Below are 8,688 nucleotides of genomic sequence, written 5' to 3' on the forward strand. Positions count from 1 at the left end.
ACTTGGATAAGGAGCTTAAACTAGTAAGTTCAAGTGTGTAAGTTCGTGTCCTCCCAGACCTTCCGGACTCTCTGGGGTGCCTGTTTTAGAGAACGGCGCCAGAGCCCACCCTGTCCTCAAGCCCAGATCCCAGACTTAACTTCTTGGATGCTCTCCCGCTCTAATCTGGTGAATCATCTGCTGCTCTAAAATCTTCGAAGTCCCGACTGTTGCTCCCTCCATGGAATTTCTCTTAATTTCTAACCTGCGTGAATGCACGTGCCTCCCTTGCCTCGTCCCTCCTCCCTGAAGCCAGAGCGATCTTTCTAAAACACTGATCCAATACTCTGTCCCCCTGGCTGAAAGCATGCCAATGGCAATCTGTTGCTCTTCACCCAGCCACCAGGAAGTCACCTGCAGGTCACTTGCACCTGCCACAGAGTTGATTTTTAAAAATCCAGGAATTTTGCAGGCCAGTTATTAAACTGGGGGCAGCTGAAATCCGCCAGGATGGAAACAGTCATGTTATAGAAACTGGTCAACCCCCTCCCCCGCCAGAGCTGGTTTACCAGCTCCCTTCACCTACCAGCCTCATCCCTTAAAACTGCCAAGCTGCAGCTCTGCTCCCCAACCACCCCGAGCTCCTGCCAATTCCCTCTCACTTCTGCACCCCTGTAGCACCACTGCCTCAGAGGGAACCCCCTCCTCTTCTACAGGCTCTCTCCTCCTCATTCTGTTTGTAGGTCTTACACAAGTGTTCACCTCCTCAAGGGGACCTTTCTTGATGTTCTGCCCTCAGATTGACTGATGTATCCTTTCTATGTGTTCCCACAGCACCCTGTCCTTCATAAGCCTGTGTCTACCTCTCGGACTTCACATCAAAAGAGGGCTTGCTATTTGCCACACAATGAAAAAAAAAAAAAGTTGAAATGCACGATCTCATTTAACCCTCGTGATAACCAATCACATGAGATGTGTACTATCTTTGATGAAGAAATTCTTAGAGCAGTTCCCTAAGCTCCATGAGATTAGAGACTGCCTTGTTCTGCTGGTGCTTCAACTTGATGGGTGTGCAACACAAGCAGATACTGAATAAATTCATTCTAAACCGCTAAAACAACAGCTGACAAAATTCTATATTATGATGTTTATAGCTTTTTGTCCCCACATCTTACTAAGAGTCATGCATTCGCTAGAAACTTTCAAATAATGCTTCCGGAAAAGCTTACCCAGGACCCTCCATAACGAGCTGGTACAAGACTCCTTTTTCAGGCAGCAGCAACCAAGAGAGCACCCTGAATTGCTGTTCATTGGACCCCAACCCCACACTACCAAGTTTCCATCTACCTGTCAAGCCTCAGGGTCTGTGCCTTCTCCCTTAAAAGCACTGGCTTCCAGATGGTAAGGTGCTCAGGTGCTTTGTACTATTTCAGTGTTTTGCTTTTAAGTTGTGATTGCTCCACGACCACTGCTATGATTCAACTGACTTTTCTCATAGTTTCCAAACAGCAGCCAAGGAGCTGGGTTTTGAACTTGAAGCAGAGACAAAGCTTATGAACCTGGGTGCTCCCAGGTTGATTAGGGCACAGCTTCCAAAGACTTCTACCCAGGAGCAAACAGCGTCCCCCAGCGAAACACTATTCATTTGAGACGGAAACTGTTCCCATGTGACTTTACCTCTTGGACCACTCTGGCATCCAGGAGGAGTCTCTGCAGCATCCTAGCGGGACCTCACCTACCAATGGCCTCTGCAGTGCTCTCAGTCACCCCACTAGGTATTGGTTCCTTAACTGGATTCAAAATTCCTAAATGCAAGAGAGCGTCTCTTCCTTGGAATGGAAACATGTGCTTCCTGTAAGTAGAGAAATGGTTTATTTGAACCATGAAGAAAAATCACCCAAATCAAGCTTAAGGACTTCTCAAAAAGTCAAGTGATTAAAAATTGTTTCTTTTTTTGTGTGTGTGTGTGATGCCTAAAGCTAAAATTTTATTGATGACTCCTGAAGATTAACTATCAGAATCAGAGAAACACTCAAGAGAGGTTGCTCTATTTGAAGAAAACTGAAGTAAAACAATTCTATGAGCAAGGTTCAAGCTCCCTCTTCTCTAATCTCCTTTGGCAAAATATTTGCTAACACAGTAAAGCAGACGGAAATAAACTTTGTTATGAGAGTTTCATAAAAGGAGCTACTTACCCGGTTCAGGTTTCTATACTTCACCGTACTTTAAAGGGGATCCTTTAAATCCAAGACAGTAAGAAATGACGAAAAATATTGTTGACAATAAATGAACCCATACTCTGTACTGTGTATTACATGCACCACACACAGTGGTTGGTATCATTACTATTGATTCCAATATGTATAGAAAAGCTATTTTGAGCCAAAATTTCCTTTTATGCTGCTGACTTTTCTAAAATTTGGGCCACAAACTATATTCACAGAGAGTTCCTGGATACAGCCATCATGATATCATCATTCTATCACCAAGGTAGAGTTGGTGTCTTGAGTAGAAGCTTAAATTTGGAGGTCTCCAAATCTAAACGTCTGACAAGGCTCCTTTTCCTCCTAAGTTGTTTAAAATTGAGTAGATTATACACACAGTAAACTGCTTAAATCTTAAGTACCCAGCTTAATTATTTTTGTATACCTACACATCCATGGAACTATCATGGAGACAAGACGTAAACTATTTCCAGCCTTCTAGAAGCCTTCCTGGTGCCCATTTGCAGTCCCCCTTCTTCTATCACTATTCACTATTAATAAGATAATCACTATTCTTCTATCACCGTGAGTTAGTTTTAACTATCTGTAAACTTTGTATAAAATGGAATCATAATTATATTCTTTTGTGCCTATTTCCTTTTCTGCCCCCCTTTTTTCTATTTACAGCCTCACCTGAGGCATATGGAAGTTCCCAGGCTAGGGCTCGAATCAGAGCTTCAGCTGCCGGCCTACGCCACAGCCACAGCAAAGCAGGATCTGAGCCCCATCTGTGACCTACGCCAAAGCTTGCAGCAACACCAGATCCTTAACCCCCTGAGCGGAGCCGGGGATTGAACCTGCATCCTCATGGAGATGTGTTGGGTTCTTAACCCACTGAACCACAACAGGAACTCCCCTGTCTTCTTTCACTCAACATGATTTCTGTGAGTTTCATCCATGTTGCTCCCTGTGACAACAGCTGGCTCTTTTCCAGTGTTTTGTAATATTCTATTGTTGATGGACATTGGAGTTTGTTAAAATCTTTGGTTATTATGAATAAAGCTACTGTGAACATTCTTGTATATCTTTGAGGTGGACCTGTTTCTCCTGGGTACGTATCTAGAAGCGGAGGGTAGAGGTGGCTATGTTTGGAATATTTATCTTCAGCTAATTGAAAAAAGTGGTGGTGGGGAGAGAAAAATTACCTCCTACTGGTATCTATTTGTGTTACCTGACCTTCTTAGAGAGTATTTTATAGTTTCAGTTGACCAAATGAAATAGATGTGCTTCGAGATAAAATCTCAAGGAGCAGCTGGGTAAAGTCAGAGAGCACTTGAACTGCGTAACTAATCCATTGTATATGGGCCACGTGAGATTTACTTGTGTGTTTTATTTGAGCCTCTCAAGAAAAGCCAAAGTTCCCAATTTTCTTGTCATTCAAAATTGGAGGGAAGATGAGAGGCTCTAATTAGATTCAACTATAAGTGCAACAATGCAACACAAAGCTACCTCTGGACCCCAAGTCATCGCTGAGGAATTAAACAATGCTCTCATCCAGCTGAATTTTTTCCACTGGTCACTGTGGAGTTTGGAACTTCCACTTGGAAGTCATCAGTGAGAATAAAAATATTTTTATTTATTATTCTACCCACAGCACCCACCTTCAAATAAAATGTCCCCTCTTTCAGGGTTTTTCCTAGGTTTGAGTTAATTCTTTGTGTGGGGACTAAATCGGGTGCCAAGTACAAGTTAATAATTATGTAATGCTTATCCTCTGGGGAAGCTGAAGTCTGATCAACTTCCTCCACATTGTAGAACTGTTTCTTCTTTCCCTTGAATGTTTCCTTGCCCACCCCTACGCTCCCCCCTGAAACCCGGCACACAAATGAGTTGCCTTTACCTTTTCTCTCCTAGTCTCCATTTGCACATCGCTTTATTCTCTGTAAACCCCCCTTGATAATGCGGCTCTCCCACTGTCTCTTCTCATATCCCATTGGCGTTAGATCAACTGTGCAAAGGTTATCTTGAGGTTTTGTCTAGACTTTTAAAAAAAGCATCCTGGGAATAGTTCCAGGCTTTTTGATTAACTGGGTAGTTCTGGAAAGTAAGTCTGCTTTTGCCATTTCTCACTTGAATTACGGTATTCAACAGTGGCCCTCTGCTTCAGGGTGTGCTGATGAGCGTTTCTGCTAATACAGGATGTGACAGCTTGGATTCTCATGAAAGCGTTCATTCTGAGGTCATTTCATCTTCATATATAATCTTTATTTAGATTTCTTCATAAATGAGAGAGGCGATGTTTGGCCTTTTCTGAAAATTTCTACCAAGTCCTTATCATAGAGATGTTTTGGGCCCGTGAATCTTTTCCTTCTCATCGTCTTAACTTCTTTTGGTTCAATTTAACCTTGTTTCAAAGGAACTTGGATCAGAGCAGACTCTTTTATACGCCATGTAGGCAACTACTTTTCATGATTATCCAATTTGTTCCTACGTTGAAATCGACACGTACCATTCAGAGAATTATGGTGACTCGGATTCTATTCAAAGTGATCAGTAGCGTGTGGCGACATGGGTGATATCAACCAACTGAGAATCGTCTACATATTCAGCTGCAGCTTCAATTCAGCCCCTGGCCTGGGAACTTCCACATGCCACCTGTGCGGCCGTAGAAGGAAAAAGAAAAAAAAAGCAGGAAATAATTTGCAAATTGGGCACTAAATGTATTTTTTAAGTCAAAGAGAAATAAAGGCAGTCACAATAGGGAGAACAAAAGAATAGTCACATATTGATCACAAAACCAAATCAGCACTACCCTCATGATGTGGGGCCAGGAGTTGCCTCTTGCTAAAGGAAAAGCAGGGGAGGAATAAACATGCATTGAGTGCTACATGACAAACACTTTGCAAACATTTTATGTGAGTTAAATGAAAGTCATGATCACAGGAGGGTGTGAGACAACTCTTCATAACAACAAGAATGGGGAATTCCTAAACCTACGGCGTTATGGATTTTTCAGATTCTTGTCCAGCCTGAAGGAAATTTCCTTAGGGATGACTGGAAGGGGTTGAGCAGCTGAGTTGCAAAGACTTCCCTGTCTTGCATAATTATGGGTGCACCTCAAAGGTGTATTTTCTCAATTGCTGCTTCCTGCTCTCTTAGCTTTGTTCTATCTCTGTCTTATTAAGTATTTAAAGCAGCTTGTTAATAACTTGCTTGTCTGTTTCTGTTGCTATTAGCTGCTACCCTAGGGATGGAACGTCTCCTGGGTTAGCTCAGTTCTTATGTTGGCTCTTATCCTGCTTGGGCTGCTTGCCCTTCCCACTTTTTTGGAATCTCCTGGCGACTTCCCCGGTTGGCTTCTGATTCTACACCTGCCAACTCTTGCTGACTCCTCACTCCTGGTCAGTGCTGGACTTGATCCACCTCAAACTGGTACCGCCTTGTTTGGCTTCCCATGCTTGTACAACTGCACTCTAGGTCTGATACATAAGACTGACAAAGGCACACATGGTTGTCCATATCTGTGGACCTTGGTGCAGTTAAAATAGATACATCTCATTGACCAAAAGTTATGACCAGGCTGATTCTGGAAATTATTCTTTCCATTGGCCTGCAGATCTAGGCTTAAAAATAAAATCAGAGTATTCCAAATGGTTGATCTCCAGCAAAAAGTTGCAGGAGAATCCAAATCTGCTTATCTATTTTCTTAAGGAAAAGCATCTAATGGTTTGATAACGCGGTAATGAACTGCATGTCAAAGTCATATTCTGCTGCCAGATAAGTTTTAGAAGATATACCACAATTGGAAATCTCTGACTTTCTGACTATAGAATAGAGTCTAGAGCTAAGTTGATTTCAAAAAAATTAATATTTAAAGAAAATAATCTTTTGTAAAAGGCTTGGCAATTCCTAGATGAGAGGGAAAGTGATCACAAGCTAATTAAATGGAGTTTATCTCCCAAAGGGCTGTCGCCAATTCTTTCCCTCCTTCTCCACGCATACAACGCCTTTGCCGAAAGGTGGAGTCGATTCCTTCACCACCTGGAATCTGGGATGTCCCCTGACGACTTCAACCAACAGAATATTGCGGAAATGACATTGCGTTAGTTTTGAGTTTGGGCTTTGTGAAGAGTGGACATTTCCACGTCCTGCTGCTTGGTGCTCCGAGCTGCCGTGTCAGAAGTCCAAGATACTTTGCTAGACAGAAAGGCCACAGAGCACAGAGATGCCAGACATGCGATGAAGAAGCCGTACTGGACCACCAGCAGCCCCGGTGGTCCTTCACAGGACGGCAGCCCAGCAGCTCTACAACTGCAGCTGCATGAGACCCCAAGGGAAGTCTACCCGGATAAGCCTAGTCAGCCCATCAAACGAGAAGAGACAATTACAAACTGTTGTCTTAAGCCACTAAGCATCGATATGTTTGATTACTAACAAACATATAGTAGATAGCTAAGACAAATGAGATAACTAAGACAAATGAGTCCCCAGGTTCAGAATAAGGCAAGAATCCAAACCAAGTACTTCCCATTCAAAAATTTTTATCCCTGAATTTCCCTCCCCACATTCAACTCAGTTGGCCTTTCTCCAGTTGTTTTATCCATAATTCTAGTAATGAATGTGATGATTAATGTTAAGCCTAAGTCTTATATGTGTGTATGTACATATATATTTATAAAGCTTGATCAAATCAAATCAAATTATATTGATTTGTTAATTTACTATATAAATACACAATTCACAAAAGCAATGGGCGCATCACAAAGTCAGGTGGTAGAATTGATGGTGGGGAATCCCAGCGGAGAGCACCAAATTTTACTTTTCGGTGATTTATTGGGCAACAAGGATACATCATACATGCTCTTATTCTTTTTCCATAAAAGGATACTAGTGGAAGCCATTTTAAGGCCCATTAAAATGATCCAACACGATACTTTATTCTCTGGCTTCCTGGAGAAAATATCCTGTATGATCCTTTGCTTTCTGGCTTCCAGAAGAAATTAATCCTCTGCCATAACCAAGAGACTTTTCCAGCCTCCCAGAAAGAAGAAATATAAAACTTCCGAGAGCCACAGTTCTGCTTCTGAACATCAGTTCAGTCTTCCTGCTGAAACTCTCTGGCTATATTCCTAATGTCAGTAACTGAACCTATGATTTGCCTATCCTGTCCAGAAATAGAGAGTGAGTATTATGTAGGGGAAAAAGAGTCAATATATTTTCCATGTACAGCAGAGTAGGCACTTTCTATGTGCTTATAGCTCCTAGTCCTGGGATATAGGTACTTTTCTTCTCAGTTCTCTGCGTCTCCCAAGATGTCACCAGTGTCCATCAAGTTGCTTAGTCCCTAGGCCAAGTGAAAGCCTTGCTGCTCCTCTTCCCTCATTCTTAGACTCAGCTCCATTATCGAGTTCCATCATATCTGTCTGCAAAACCACTGAATTTTACACTTGAAACAGGCACAATTAAACCAAATGTTATGGTATGTTACGGTATGTGAATTACACCTCAATAAAGCAATTATTTTAAAAATTAAAAATGTATCTGGGAGTTCCCGTCGTGGCGCAGTGGTTAACGAATCCGACTAGGAACCATGAGGTTGCGGGTTCGGTTCCTGGCCTTGGTCAGTGGGTTAAGGATCTGGCGTTGCCATGAGCTGTGGTGTAGGTCGCAGACGCGGCTCGGATTCCGAGTTGCTGTGGCTCTGGCGTAGGCCGGTGGCTACAGCTCCGATTTTACCCCTAGCCTGGGAACCTCCATATGCCGTGGGAGCAGCCCAAGAAATAGCAAAAAGACAAAAAATAAAAATAAAAAATAAAAACAAATAATAAATAAATAAATAAATTAAAATATATCTGGAATCTTACCACCTCTCCTTGTCACCACCACTGTCACCTTTATTCAAACGTCCATCTTCTCTTGCCTGGATTACTGTAGCAGCTTCCTAACTGGTTTCCTTACTTCCGGTCTTGCCCTTTTTTGACCGCTATATCCACATAGCGGTCAAAGCAATCCTCTAAGACATGGTAGAGTCAGTTGTACAGGTTCACAAGTGCTTATTGCTAACTTTACAGGAATTTCCTAAGCCAGTACTTAAATACAGACATCATTAAAAATTAAATCTTGTAGGAGTTCCTGCTGCAGCACAGTGGGTTTAGGATCCACCATAGTCTTTGTAGCAACTCAGGTCACTGCTGAGGCATGGGTTCAATCCCTGGAGAGACACAGTGGGTTAAGGATCCAGCATCGCCACAGATGGGGCATCGGTCATAAATGCAGCTGAGATTCAACCCCTGGCCCAGGAACTTCTATACGCAGTGTGCCAAAAAAAATAAAATAAAAAATAAACTTTGTAAATGTGTAATTAAATAAATTTTAACAAAACAAAACAATACTAAAAAAAGAAAAAAGGAAAAAGCTAGCAATTTAAAAGTGATCCTCTAAACACATAATCCCTAACATGTTGCTTTTTCCGCTCCAAACCCATCCAACATGACCAGAAAAGCCT

This window comes from Sus scrofa, chromosome 4, assembly GCF_000003025.6.
Source record: "Sus scrofa isolate TJ Tabasco breed Duroc chromosome 4, Sscrofa11.1, whole genome shotgun sequence".
NCBI classification, from domain to species: domain Eukaryota; kingdom Metazoa; phylum Chordata; class Mammalia; order Artiodactyla; family Suidae; genus Sus; species Sus scrofa.